This window comes from Diadema antillarum, unplaced genomic scaffold, assembly GCF_040938485.1.
Source record: "Diadema antillarum isolate AM-2024a unplaced genomic scaffold, OU_Dant_1.0 scf00000094, whole genome shotgun sequence".
Taxonomy (NCBI): domain Eukaryota; kingdom Metazoa; phylum Echinodermata; class Echinoidea; order Diadematoida; family Diadematidae; genus Diadema; species Diadema antillarum.
The window spans coordinates 2,783,338-2,799,341 of NW_027270983.1; the positions used below are offsets into that span (position 1 = coordinate 2,783,338).

Below are 16,004 nucleotides of genomic sequence, written 5' to 3' on the forward strand. Positions count from 1 at the left end.
TTTCATTGGATTTCATATATGTATATATATATATATATATATATATATATATATATATATATATGTATATCAAAACCAAGTAAACAAAAAACTTCTTAACCTTGAGCTCCCCTTTAAAACTGTGCAAACAATATTTTACCTGAATCATGATATCCAAACAAAAGTAAGGTTACAAAATTTCGCTTTCAACCTACTTTTCTTCTATAACACGGAGTGTACTTTCGTACAAAGTAATCTTATTACAAAAGAAAAGTTAGCAATATCTTTTAGACCAAGCTTTACTATCAATATGAGAGGCTCAAATGATTAATCATTGGACACGTTTACGGAATGTACGTGTACTGGTCAAAGTAAGCTGCGACCCAAACAAGTGTCCTTAGCGTTTGAATAAATACGTTAGTGCAAGATATGGCGCCAGGCCTGATAATTAAAGAAAGGAAACATTGAAGGCTGTTATTTTAACTCTATACCACATCAGCAATGACAACATGGCTGAATCTCGATTATATCATTTGATGCCATTGGGAAAGGATCGGATAGCAAAAACCCTCGCTGGACCTGTTGGTCTTAATTCAAATCAATAGTGTGTTGATAGTTTTTTTTCTCTCTTTTTTTTTTACATTTTCTTTGAAATGTTATGAGATCTGACGCTTGAGAGTTGAATTCGGAACATTTGACCACTTCCTTGTGAGCGTTAACTTGACTTCTCAAGGCTTTTACCTGTTATCCTGTACAATTTGTAGGGTTTGATATTATCATCTGAAAACAGTGTGAATCAGGTAATATATTGACTTCAAGCAATAATTCATGGTGCAGTTGGCTGTAATTGTCAGCCACATAATTTTTTTTCATCCTTTCATGGTTACTTGTACTGTTTCCCTTTCTACCATTGTCAAAAAAAAAAATCCACATTCCCGCGTTCGTCCTAAGACGCACTGAGACGCACAGGGTCTCCAGTTTTTCGATCTCAACCACAACCTGTGGACCCAGCAGCCATTCACATTCATGGTCCTTTCATGCAATGGTCCTGGTACAATAATTTCCCTCCCATTTTCGATACCTGCATTTCCATGGCTAGAGGCTGCGCAGTTCGGCTCCAAATGTGGAGTGTAATCGATTCGAACGTAGATGCCGCCGAGCAAATCTCATCGATTGTTGAGACCCAGGCAGTTTGTCCGTGCTTCGTGTCGTTTGACGCATCAAAGCATGCGAAGAAAACAAAAATCGAGTGGAAAATACTTTCAGCAGACATAAAGTTAAGTCGTCCAGTCTTGGATTTTGTTTTCCCCTTCAAGGCCTCTTTCTGCTTCTCATAGAAACCATAGTTGGGTGATCAGCTTGAACGGGATCATCATATTTTGAGACTTCAAAAATCTACATAAAGAATCATGATGAACTTTATGATATGCTGCGCTAAACCCCAGGTTGCTAACAATGTCAAAATAAAATGTGTTGCACTTGGTGTACTGTTCATATTTCTGTTTGAAACAAAAACCGACTGTGTTGCATAGAGGTGTCATCACATCGTATAACTAATTTTCTCTCTCTTCCACAGAGATAGGAACATTCGTGCGATGTCAAAAAAGGACTTTGGTCCTGGTAAGAACCTTAAAAGACATGCAGGCGACCTTGCATAAGTCTATTAAAGGACAAGTTCACCTTCATAAACATAAGGATTGAGAGAATGCAACAATATTAGTAGAACACATCAGTGAAAGTTTGAGGAAAATTGGACAATCGATGCAAAAGTTATGAATTTTTAAAATTTTTGTGTTGGAACCGCTGGATGAGGAGACTACTACAGCTTGTGAGTCATATGCGTACAACAGTATAAAGAAAATGTAAAGAAAATTCAACATATTTTCACTTTTTTCGAATAATAAAAGAGCACTTGACTTGCCTCTGTCTAAAGGCAGGGGGAATAATATTACCCATAACATTTGTCGGTAACGAGTCGGGGGAATGCGTACTTTTTTCAAAAGATGAAATTTTGTGAAATTCTCTTTATATTTTCCTTATATTGTTGTACGCATGTGACATCTAAGTTATTCACACACTGCAGTAGTCTTCTCATCCAGCGGTTACTGCACAAAAACTTCAAAAATTCATAACTTTTGAACGGATTGTCCGATTTCCCTCAAACTTTCAATGATGTGTTCTACTAATATTGCTACATTCTCTCAATCCTTATGTTTATGAAGGTGAACTTGTCCTTTAATCGCCTCAATCGAACGTCTTTTCAAGTCCTCTTCTCTTTACATTCTATTAATCTTAACCCCATATAAGTCGAAGCTATTTCTTCAGTCCAAATAGATTCGATTGAGGCAAGGTTGACTGTATGGTACAATTATCTTGGACATGGATGAAGATTGAAATTCAAATCTATGTCCAATTTGACTTTCATGAATACAACAAAGGAAAACAAAACATATAGAAAAGTTAAATTCCATTGAACTTTGACATGATATGTATTATACATATGTATATACCTTAAAAAAAAAATTGAATTTATGTTGCTACTCGTGATCACATGTATTTTGTTAATTTACGTGGGTTTTTTTTTATAATTACAAATATGTTCTGTTAATGCAATGTATATAATTTTCCCCGTTTATTTAATGGAAATGAAAAATAAGGTTGAAGTTGAAGTTGATAATAAGATTGGGCGCAGCGTGTACATATTTCACATGGGATATCGACTGCAGTCACATTTTATGCACAATATAATGACGTCACACGTTAGCGTCTATCGTTGACTATATGTACAAAGTCTTCAACAAGATGACTACACTTCAATAATTTTCATGTGACAAAAGAAAAGAAGGTAAATGCAATTCATTTCGAGCATGGTTTGGAACCCCCATGACTGTAAAATACATCAAAAGCATAAGACATTCTGTGCCATAATCGGTAATAAAAATGTAATCGTGCGTTGCACTTGGGAAAATAGACCATGTTAAAACTGTGTATGTACTTTGTAGCATTGAATTTGTTACGAACACCTTTCGTGCCAACAAATCACACAGTTGTGGCAGTCACGTCTCTAAGTGAGAACCCCGTGATCAATAGCGTGAGAACAGAAGTTAGACAAGAAGAAGCTTTAAGAGGCGAATGGAAAACCCGGATACAGAAGAGAATTTAAATCAAATAAAATCGCAAGGAACACTTCCACGATAAGCACGTGGCGCCACAACGTGAAGTAAGTACTAGTAATCACAAAACACCATGGGACATTTCCCTGCCCACGTGTAAAGCAACACTGGGACTAAATCTGCCAAAATACAGTTCCCTGCCCCATATAAAGCAACACAGGAAATAAAGCTGCCACGGCTCATTGCGCGGGATTAGAAACTTGCTACGAGGATTTTTTTTTCTGCGATTGGAATAAAACCTTTAATGAAATGTAAAAGTAGGGGTACATAATGGGATACAATAGATATGAGTATTTGGGACTACTATATGCAAATTGCAGCTTAAGCGGCTTTGCCACTTCTTTTTTTTCCTCAGAGTAATGAAAAAAAAAAACACGATTAAATCTGCGAGTTTCGCTCTTGAATGTGGTACTTATTCAGGGAAAGTTTCCAGGAACTAAATTCTAGCCGATATATGTAATGCTGACCGACGAGTAAATCTTCGGCAAAGCCCATCCCGGAAATGGTTGTTGGAGCTCAGTTCTGATATTTACTTTGTAATCAAAGAATAGATAAATAAACATAACGATCATCATAAAGATAATAATCATGAAAAATAAAGCATAATAGAGACGTATCACTTGCCGTAGTAAATAGATCGTTCGAATTGAATTTGAGGTTTCAATTCAATTTCAATTTTCAATTTATTCTTATTATTCTCAATGAACATGCATGACATGTAACAAAATATAACGATTCATGATATCTAGCTTGGATGTAGCCTACACACAGCACAAAGTTGATGCCAATCTTCGGCGTAAATTTGTGTAGAGTGAAGTGCATGAATGCAAAAGATGATACGCAAGGCTGAAATTCGTTTATTGGAAATTTGAACAAGGCTCGTCATAAAATTAAAGGAGACCTCAAGATGATTTGCAGGGACTTTTGAATTTGAGCATCTATGAGATGCTTAAAGGGATGGTACGGTCTCGGTTGAGATGGGCCTTCGGGTTTCCAACTTCTTTTGCTAACTTTTTGAGATAATGAGAATTTTTTGTGCCATTAAAGGGCATATAATTCTGAGAGGAATTCAAAGTTTGTTTGATGAAAATTAGTTTTGAAATGGCTGACATGTCCAAAATAAAGCGATCCTGATAATGGTGGGGCCCACCTTTTATTAGGATTGCTTTGTTTTACTTTGTTTTGTATATTTCAGCCATTTCAAAACTGATTTTCTTTGAATTCCTCTCGTATAGAATTGTATGCTCTTTAACATTTCATAAAGTGGTTTTCAAGTACATGTATCTCGCAAAAAGTTAAAAGCTGAATCCTCACTTCAACCAATGCTAACTATACTATCCCTTTAAACTAGGTACCGAGTTTCAGAATTTATAGCGATCGGGGATGAGGAATAAGAATGTTTGCAAACTTCATAACAAATCACAATGAACAAAGATGATTACATAGCAGCTTAACATAGGGATACGTGATTGGATGCTCAAGGAGAAAGAACGCAAAAAGAAAGCATGTACAAATTCTATACTAGTGAACTTGTTAGACAAGTGGTGTTGTAATGGAATTACATTGCTGCATTACTGAAATATGTCAGCCTCCTATGTCATCATCCTTGTTCAATGTAGTTTTATTATTAGACTGTATTTTTTTTATAGCATCGGTTTATCTGCTCAAGGACCACAATAAATTCCACAAATATATGCAAGGCACCATCGATTTCTGTACTACATAATGTGAAATTTATACAAATTGTCTAGAACATGCCCCTTTAATGCCGATGTCTCTTACGACTTTGATCGACTAACATGAATCTCCACACACACACACACACACACACACACACACACACACGCACGCACTCAAACGTATCTTTAAAGTGCTATACCAAGAAACAAATGACTCCTGCACTTTGTAGTTTTATACGGCCGTCATCCAATGGAAATACAATGTATGCATGATAAACCCAATAAATGAGGCATTGCACTTATATCATCCTTCAATAGAACAGAGAGAACAAACCCAATCAAGGACCCACTTATGTCTTTTTAATTTCCACAAGCCTCGTATTAAAAAGAAATCGCAACTCAAGCATAAGGAATCTGGGAGAGATGCAAATTTCGAAATAAATTTTGTGTGAGAATTACGAAGTGTTTTTTTTTTATATTCTTTTATAGTACGAACAAAGAGTGAATGCATTTAAAGCAGGCGATCGCACAACAAGCCAAATATAAATTTACTCAAGCTTGTCCTCATGATTTTAAGATGGCTCTGATAATTGTGCGTGTGCTCTACTTTAAACTTTCTCGTTGAAGTTCGTAATACTTCAACCCTGCATTCCAGTCCATTCTATTTGCAAATTCACATGTTATTTTCCACATCACACATGTCATAAACACCACATATACACATCAATAGTGAATACGTACGAGTTAGGAACATACATGACTGCAATGGTTGAATGGTTGTTTACAGAATACAGTACGAAGCGAAAAGGAACAATGCTTTTGATAAGAGCGCCGCGGCAGTTGCGAAATCAAGCTGGCGTTTCACGAAGTAAATACAACTCGCCGACAGTTTAATGATGTTCTTGTTGAAGTACTAGTAGCACTCTTGCTGCAAACATTTTGTTTGCTTGTTGCACTTTGTTTTGCATGTATGTGTCGCTGATTTTTTGTTCGACCAAAGAAACAACTGCCTAGCGCTGGAGTGGAAAACCAGATTTCTGACGCCTCCCCGCTTTCCTACCGCGATGCCTGGCGGGGGAAGGTCGTAGGGGGCCTACCTGCAGTACCAGATTCACATCATTTTGTGCTAAAGTCTGCTTACTTCGCAAGGCTAAACTCGTGTTAAAATTGCCACACAATGACTTCACTTGTCGGATTTTTTTTTCAAAAGAAAAGTCTATTTTTCTCTTGTCTCTTTTCTTTTTCTACTCTTTCTGCATTTTGGTGGTACCTTCAGCGGTATTCAACTGGCCGGTTTTACTCGCAGACAGATCCTGAATACGCCGAATAACTGGTATGTTGTGATTTGAGTTGCCTGAATTTATAACGGCAAAATATTTTCAGGGTTGGAATCTAGTGGCTTAAGAAGTCGAATCAGTGAGGACAGGTAAGTCAGGGAGGTGAATTCCAACGACGAGGTAGGGGGTAGGTTGTTGGCCTTCGGATAATCAAAATGTCTTACCTGTTTCGAGTCCACATCTTGCTGCGTGGTGTAATTGAAAACCGGGAACGAATCTCCGTGCTCACACGGGCCGCCGAGACAGGTGAGGCAAAGGATCGCGGGGCGCCCCTGCAGGGGGAAAACCGTCCAGCTTCGGGACCCGACAGACTCCCTTCACAGACTGTCGAACAGGAATGCTGTTTTTTTCTTCCTTTCTTTCTTCTTCAAACCAAAAGTTTTGGAAAGAACTCTCTGGGACCTTCTTCCTCCGCTGATCCAAGTGAGAAGGTAGATGTGTCGGTTTGCTTGGCACTTTAGCGGTGTAGGTTGATATCCGCATCAACACGCCGTCGGCTCGAGTTCTAGAGAGGATGAACAACAGCGAACGAGGAAATACGTTGAGCACAAGTGTCTAGTCTAGTGAAGAGTAAATACGGCTCTCGAGACCTTTGTTGTGTTTTGATAATCTAACACGTCTGGCGAAATTATTATGTATCTGTGTCTGTGAATCTCTGACGTGACCTCATCGCTGTAGACACGCTATTAATGAGATTCTCTGCATGTATCATATTGTACACCTGTATACATGTATTCATGTATGTATGTATATATATATATATATATATATATATATATATATATATATAATTTCTTTATTCATTTATCTATTCATTTATCTATTTACTTACTAACTTCATTGACTTATTTATATATTCATATACATGGCAAGACACCGCAGCCTTGTGTTCCCTGAGGGTATATCTGTAACACAGAAGATTTTCGGGACTAAGCTACTTGACAGAAGAAGTAAGGACTATCACATCGTTTCAGACTTTCAAATTATACTAAATTAATCCCATGGCGGGGCAGGATTTCAAAAAACGGAATTTCAAAGCATGGATAGAACTTTTAAATGAATGCAGGTGCTTTACTGGAATTTGAGGACACCAAGTGCAAATAGAATCCGGGTCGTTCCCTCACTCTACTTTCCTTGATTGTCGTTGATGTAAAAGCAGATTTGAATATATGCGTCTGTCGATGAAATTAGGGCAAGGTTCTTTAAAAAGGAGTAAGACAAAAGCTTCACATGCGTCGACACAGACTTTGTTTTCCTACAAAACTTCTCAGTCTCTGAACAGACCACTTCCTATGTCGACTGCTAGACAGCGCACTCAGCTTTTTATGGGAGAAGACGAATTCACGCTCGCTATATACACTGAGCCTAGACGAGATACCTGATATTTTAGAACTTGTATGAAATTGACCCGGCGATAGTCTCTTTACTCTTGGTCACTTCTGACTGATGTTGTATATCTTCTTTTTGTTTCAAGTGCGATCCACTTCTTGGATCTGGTGATACATAATGAAAAACACTCCTCGCTTCCATAATTGACTTTGATTATTCTAGTGTAAATTCCCTTGATACATTTCTCTCTTTCCCCTCCTTCTCTCTCTTTCTCTTTCTCTCTCTCTCTTTCATTCTTTCTCTATTGAACTGTGGCCAAAATACAAGAACAAAAATCAACTTTCATAGGTTGTATAAATATACTGCGCGCTGTTAGAGATAAAATCCAGGACGCAAGTTGTAGATGTCTCAGGAAAGCCACTGAACTTTAAATGCTACTTCGTGTAAATTAAGACTGACATACATACATCTAGGTATCGTGTGACTAGGAACAAGGTCCTACGGTCATTGTGACGGTGAATATCTTGAATGTCATATAGAACAGCATGGCCAACGTAAAAGAAGAAAAACAAAATAAATCAAAACAAAACAATTGCGATATCGCTATGAATAAAGATAAAGATATTGGCTACAATACTTGTGCTTGATAACCATTCTGGAGTACAGAATGTATTTTAAATTGTGAGATATTTAGTCTTCATTACTTCCTTCTCAGGTGACGATTAAATTGAAATTTGACTCCGTCGTGAAGTTGGATCTAATTAAAGGGGTAAAATCAGATAAACAGCATGGTTGCAAGGCTTCATCCAAAGTCAGACGGAGGAAAAATTATGGAATTTCAAGGTTTATTTTTCACAAAAAGTAACACTGATAGCAAACTAAAACATTCACTGTACAACTTAGATGAGTTGATGACGTCAGAGCTTCAGAAGTCTTCAACTGACCGCCACACAATATCTTCCCTTTATATTTTTCGATGTGTTGCAATGTCATTGTGTTCTTGCTACAATACTGAATTGAATTAAATTGAATTTATTTCTCATATTCCACGACAAAACCAAATACGATACATATCACTGGACAATTTTTTTTTCAGAATCATCAGATTACAATTCAAAACAAAGAGAGGTATAGCTACAAAAGTGAATGCAGTGATATAAGAGCAAATAAATGCACAACACAAGGCTGTATCTTAATGTGAATGGCAGAAACAAGGTTTAGGTCCGTTACGAATAAGATTGTGAAATATTGCATCTTTATAGGTGTGCTATTTTTTTTTTTTTTTGGAGTGTGACTATCTGTGTGTGTTTGTTTGTGTTGTTGTTTTTGTCACCATATTTTCGTGGTAAACACGACTCAATAAAAGAGTGTCTGTGTCATAACATTGATATCTCCTTTCACATATGTATTTCCTCTGTTCTTTTAATTGTACTGGTTACAATGTCCTATTATCATTTCTATATCACTTAACAAAATTCTAGCTGAGCATAGATATCTTTTTTTTTAAATAAAAATGTCGTTTTGTATAGGCCTATTGCTCATCGAGTGATCCACGTCTTGTCACTGTCAATGCCAGCTATCATTCACTTCCATTCAACAAAAAGGTGACACTTAATACAAAACATGAATCATACAAATTGTATTGTTGTATCATTTTGTAAAAAATACATAGTACAGTGTGGACTATAAAGTGATCCTTAGTATATTACAAAATATTATGTGCAAATAAGTAAACTGATAAAAGCAGCAATGCAAACTTTGCAAGGTAGACAGAGAAGTAATTATAACGATAGAAAAGAGTGGTCCTCTGAAATACTGAGCTTGTAAAACGTGGCTCAAAAAAAAAAAATATATATATATAGACTGCGAGAAGAGGTCTCGACCATTTACAGCACCAGTGTAGCTCCTTCATTATTTCTATTCAGTGCGAGAAGAAGAGCAATCGTGGACGTAGCTAGTGGTCAACGTGCGTGTTTATTTATTGCCGAGCTTCCGGTCCCGTTAGGACCTTCATCAGGGCTGTAACGATACAAAAATGACTCACTCGTATGGCTACACACACACACACACACACACATATATATATATATATATATATATATATATATATATATATATATATATACTGACATAAATCTAACTGGCATGAGTCTATAATGACTATGTAATCAATCAATCCGTAATTATATAACAGAATCCAATAACAATATACATAATCAATTGCATATTATATATATATATATATATATATATATATATATATATATGTTACGTTTCATCCAGAATCCATTTATGTGCAGGTAGAATACTGAATAACTGTTAGAAAAACTCCGCTTTTCAGTAGATCACTCTTCTCCACCGCCAAATTTACTTTTCGTCAACATCGAAAATTATTCAATACTGTCTTCTCTCATTTGTTATATTCATTCATATGTACATATATTTTGTATTATACTTCATGACTTGTACTTTGTAGACATAGTCAAAACAATACGATTTTTCAAATGTATACTTTCTGTCGATGGAAATAAAGTATTACTGAATTATATTGAATTGCCTTATTTGACACGAAATACAATTCCTATATACACCTATATACTAGTATACCTAGCATAAAACTTTGGTCCCATTATGATAAACTAGCAATTGTGACTTTCAGCAGAGAGGCTTGTGTGTTACTGAATTATTGATATAAGAATAATTTGATATGTTTGATACATTTGTGCTCAAACAAGTGACACATTTGAGAGTTGGTGACACCATCACTTCGGCTAATTGCCATGTGCGTGGTGGCGACCAAAATCACAAGTTAGCGAGTTACACACGAGAAACTTTTAAATTTTATAGATATCTTTTTAATTCAGATCCAATTTTGACGATTTTTTTTCCTTCATTTCATTCCTCCAATCTAACTCTCCTTTCAAAAACAAACATGGCAACAACATGCTAAAAATCTCACTCTATAATAGATATGATTATGTTTCATCACTAAATCCCATACAATCCACTATTGGAGGAAGATGATTTAGTTGAAAAGCAAGAACGTATCTATTCTTTTATACTAGCTCCTTTTGTATTATGCACGATAGTTGGTACTTTACACCAGCCAGTAATTATATTCTTATTTATCTAGTCAGTTTTATGTTTATTACTTCTATTTTTGTAGGGGGTCGGGGAGAGTTACAGTTGGTACAAATTTAGGAATAGATCTAGTTAAAGACAATATGCTCTACTTTTAGCGTGAGGAATCAATGTTTAATCTACATCCAACATACAAATATAGCTTTCGCCAGGAATAAATCTAAATCTGCCGATTTGAGCCAAATGTGGAGATGTAGGAGATGTTGGAGAAGAGGAGAAGGGAGTGAGAAGGCAGCGAGAAACCTCCTGTAACAGCTGCCACCACTTTACGGCACATTTTCAGAATGTAAATATTTAACTGACTTTCAAAAGCTTTTTGTTGTTGAAGCGTACAATACGACTTGCCATTAAAATCTATTTGCCAAAAACGTTTGATATTGTAAAAAAGCGACGATGTTTCCTTTCAACCGAACCGAATATTGACTATCCAGCGGGGGAGCTAGAGAAAGAAAAGGGAGATATGAAGATATATATAGAGAGAGGGGGAAGGGGAGATGAAGAGAGAGAGAGAGAAAGGGGGGAGATAGCGGAGAATGCTCTACATCCTCGATCCACATGGATGCAATCGCGATTTGAAAGAACTAGCAGTTCTGTATTTGTCCACCTTGCTAATCTGTGTTTCATGTTCACTTACAAAAAGGATTTGAATCCTCATTTCACAATTCTACAGACGGATGCACAAAGTGACCAAGGTATAAAAAAAAATACCCGATACCGTGAAACTACCGTAGAGTTATATCCTACATCATCTCTGAAACAGAAGGTATTCAGTTGTTCAGGTTAACCTTAAAACTCAGAGATGTGCTTTCGTCAGACTTCAGGTCCACTGCGCGTGATGTCAGGGCCATTGATACCAAGAAACCATTCTCGAGTATTTCAACCTGTGTCCTCTGATGTTTCTTTACAGGCGTGAGGTTTTCTATTCTCATTTTTATTGTCTTTCTTTTACAAGCTTCTGAATTACCTTATGGCTAAATGGAATCCATAAAGGATTGACGTGAATGTAAACACATCCCCCTAAAATATAAAGCCATACTCAAACACACGCTCAAACACACACGTGAATATATATATATATATATATATATATATATATATATATATATATATATATATATTTATATACTCGAGATGGTATAATCCCGTAACTCTAATAGCAATGAGAGATAAGATAATGGTGTACAATTTGCAAAACCTCTCAGTCTAATTGCATTTCACCTTAATCCGAAGCATGCTTGCTCCTCCCTTTCCCTACATCTAAACATTGTATAATGATCCTAAAAGTCGTTGGAGTTGTGAACAAGAATGGGGGTGAATGCAACCTGGCAAATACGCCCCGACTGATTGCTTACGGTTTAATTGATTTCGCTTGCCCGAAGTGCATCAAATTTTGATGACTAAAAGAGTGCCTTAATTGCAATTTCGACGGAAAGGGGGGAAAACGCATCGAAAACAAACAGGTGCGACGCACAAAAGCGCCAAAACCTTGTTTGCAGACAAAAATCTGGCGGATGACATTGCCCAGTGGTTTGTGGTGAATAGACGCATTCATCTCAAGTTCATCTCAAATTTATGAGCTGAAGGGCTGGGAGGTTAACAAAGACCGCCGACAGTCCAAATCCATCCCATCCTGATGTTTGAAAAAAAAAGAAGAAAAAAAAAGCGCTTCTCTCAGACAACCTGGTAAAGCGAGGCCCGGATACGCCAGCGTTCGGGTTTGCATTAGCTATTTATGCAAGCAAGCGAGCGGCCAGGGATAGGATCCGCACTGATTAACGATTTGTGTGTGAGCGGTCGATGGATATAACAATTTCAGCCTGTCGCCTTTCACTCTAAAACGATAAAAAGAAGAGGGAAAATGAGAAGAATATAGACTGTGGACATGATAACCTAATCCCATCTCTCGACACAATAAAAATGGAGATAACATTGAATTGAAATCGCTCACAAAATATCACAATCGTAAGGTAAAGTTATGGGTTTATTGTCACGACGCTCGACGCGTAAGTTTGTTGTTTTCATGCCATAGTACGATTATCAGATTTCATCACGCTTCATCCGATCATTTTTATGAGAGGAGGATGTAGCGTAGGTAATCAGTTATACAGAATTTGCCATCACTGTCCAATAAACCGACTTTAAATCTAAGGAAATTTTAATTCTATCAGATTGTGTTATCAATAATGTAAAAAAAGAGCTACATACATCGCTGGAACATGGCTAAAATGTAGTCAGATTATCAAGGTCATCTTCATAATATCAGTTTCAAAACGGCAAAAGAAATAACGTGAATATTAAAATGCCGAGAAATCAATGGTGAAATTTGTATACCGTGGATCTTAATTCTCCTGTATACGATGCAAGTCAACTTTCAGGAACATCATGAAAAAGAAGAAGAAGAAAATGAATGGGTATCGTTTATAGTAACCATTTGTTTTGCTATAGAGGAAGTCAGGTTTCAGTGATTACCAACTGTCTTTGGAAGTATGAATAGGAATAGAGTAACGAAAGAAGTTTACAAATTGTGGCTTTGTCTCTACGTTTCTAACGTTTCGCGGTTTTCTATCATATATATTGATTAGTTTAATGAAGTTTTTGTCAAATTTATATTCGGAACTATTTAATGGTATTCGAATGGAAAACCAACAACGAAAGTTAATCTTTCTTTTCTGACTTGATAACAGTATGAGCAAGTGTTGCATGATACGTACAAAATCTATATTACTTGACATGACCGGCTTCGTGGAATGCTGTATTGTAAAACTATCGATGTACAAACTATGAACAAAGGGTCACCAATTTTCTTCCGATTGTAACAATAAGATACGCACGGGCATAAACAAGATCATTCTTTTATGTGATGTAAACTAATGTGAAACATAATAACCGAAAACATAATGAACATACCCTCATACATCCGTGAACAGAGAACGTTATTAATTTAGCTGACGCCCTTGAGTTTCACACATGAAACGACTAGATTTACTGGGCATTTAAAATAACAAACATGCAAAGAGGACGAGGAAATATCTGCCAAATTTCCGATAACACTCTTCACATAACAAGAAATCCTGGGTAATATCATCCTTTCACAAGCCGAAATGTGCATGGTGTCTCTTTTCTTGTAAACCACGTATCATTCACGGAAACTTTCATATTCTTATCCCATTTTTCTTTCAGCGGTATTACATTACGTATTGCCTTTCATTCACTCATTTAGTTCGTGGATTCATATTTCCTCGTAAGTGTATCTGACGCGAGCTTGTTGCCACTCCCATAAAGATTAGCTATATAAGTTTTTCAAGAAATGCTTCTACGGTAACATGTTTATGGTTACTGCTATAGTTTTAGATTCATCCATGGCGTAGGTCACAATCTCTAGTTCTTAGGATTTTTTATTTTGTTGTACATCTTCATCAATTGATTATTCTTTGAACGAAATGTGGAGGCAAAGGATGATAACGTTACAAATTCATGTCACCTTATTACTATGTCATTCCTACTTTGCTGCTTTTTATACCAGGAAATAAGCTAGAAACGGACTTTCCATCTAATTTGATAAATTTTACAGCGGACGCAGGTATTCAAGATCTTTCGGCGGTCAAAGAGAGTTCAAACAAATTTCGAGTGAATTTCTAGATGAAATTAAGGAAAAATTAGACACTTTAAAACAACAAACATGTCCGCAACGGTTGTACTTCGTCAAACATATAGAGGATTCCCCTATCGCTCCCTTTTACTTCATCAATGAAGCCTTCGTGTGAGTACACGGTAAATGCATGTACTGGATTCCTATAAAATTATGATGTTTTATGTAATTGTGTTTTATAATGTATCAAGAGACGTTCTCTGTTTCGTTAAGGGGACAAGAATACAATTGTAATATGTCACATATTTAAACAAAATGTATACATAATCATACATACGTATCATATTTCTGTTGAAAACATGGGAAACTTTGTAATTAGCTCAGCTGTCTGTCTGCAGCAATGACTCAAGAGCGTCAAGGCTGCGATACAATTCCACTGGGACAACTGTAACTGTGTATGAATGTTCCCTTTGTTTGGCGTGGGTGAATTAAAGACAGTACCATTACTAAGGTTGGGGGGGGGGGGATGAAAGTAAGATATACGACTCTTTTGTCATGTTAATGTCAGTGAGAGTACTAGTATTAGCCGTGTTTTCTTCAGTGCCAGGTGGATGGTCGCGTGCGATTGAATCAATCTCGCTGGGTTCTAAGTGGCGCATATAGCTCACTATAGTGATAATGATTATGTACGTTATACATAGACGACATCCACAAGTAGTCTCGATACATTGATGTGTACGCAAATGTATGACAGGGTACTAATTTGATGAGCTCTGATATGCAAGTTGTAAACCTATAGGGCTCAACTTGTGACGACAAATTGAATGCGATATCAACTGCAAGAGTACCTCCAAATGCACAGTTACTACACTGCAAAAAGTCCGGTGTTAAATAGTGAACACCAAGCTGGTGTTAAATTTTCGGTGCTCATTTATGGTGTTAAATTAATATCTACGGGTGTCATTTCCAAATTTTAAACTGTTTTTTGAAGAGTTTCTTAGTAACTGCACTTCTTGTTGATTTTTAATTTAAACAAGACGATCAAGAATTTTACATTAAAATACAAGATTTTTGAAAAAATGTGAAAATAAATTTACACCAAAGTAACACCAGCTGGTGTGGTCCCTTATTGAAGCTGGACGGGTGTTAAACCATTGATATTAACACCAGCAAATATCAAATCAACACCATGTGGTGTCATTTTTGAATTAACACCAGTACAGTGTCAAAATAACACCAGGTAGTGTCAAATTAACACCACGAAGTGTCAGGTGAACACTTTTCAACACCATCACAGTGCATTTTTAACACCTGTGGGTGTGGTCCTTTATTGAAGTTTGATCGGTGTTAGATTTAACACCCGTGGTGTTAAATCTAACACCGATGTTTTTACAGTGTATTATTATTTCAAGATACGCAGTCTTATGAGAGTACTGATTTTGAGTTCTGGTTTGACGAGTTCTGGTATACGAGTTGTGTAGGGCTCCACTTGTGACGACAAATTATTGTATGCAATGGTTACTACAAGAATATACCTCCAAGTGCATTGAGTTATCATTTTTTTCAAGTTATGCAATCTTGAAAGTCAAAGGCATATTTACTGGGGGTCATCCCACTAGACCGACACCCACGAGTCATACAGCCCACGAGTTCGACATTGAAAATAGGTCCATGAGTCATACAGCTCACGAGTCATACAGCCCATGAGTTCGACACTAGGCAAATAAAGCCCATGAGTTCGACACTAGGTAAAAACAGCCCACGAGTTCGACAGATA

At 36.7% G+C, this 16,004-nt stretch overlaps 1 protein-coding gene across 1 annotated transcript in view; it reads right to left on the reverse strand.

Annotated features, from left to right (window-relative positions):
- LOC139718459 (nuclear hormone receptor family member nhr-91-like) overlaps positions 1–16,004 on the reverse strand; it is a 137,909-nt gene that overhangs the window by 106,610 nt on the left and 15,295 nt on the right. The window contains exon 2 of the mRNA XM_071629931.1: positions 6,333–6,673. The gene's annotated coding sequence lies outside the window, so the exon portion shown is untranslated. The remainder of the gene's footprint in view (positions 1–6,332; positions 6,674–16,004) is intronic.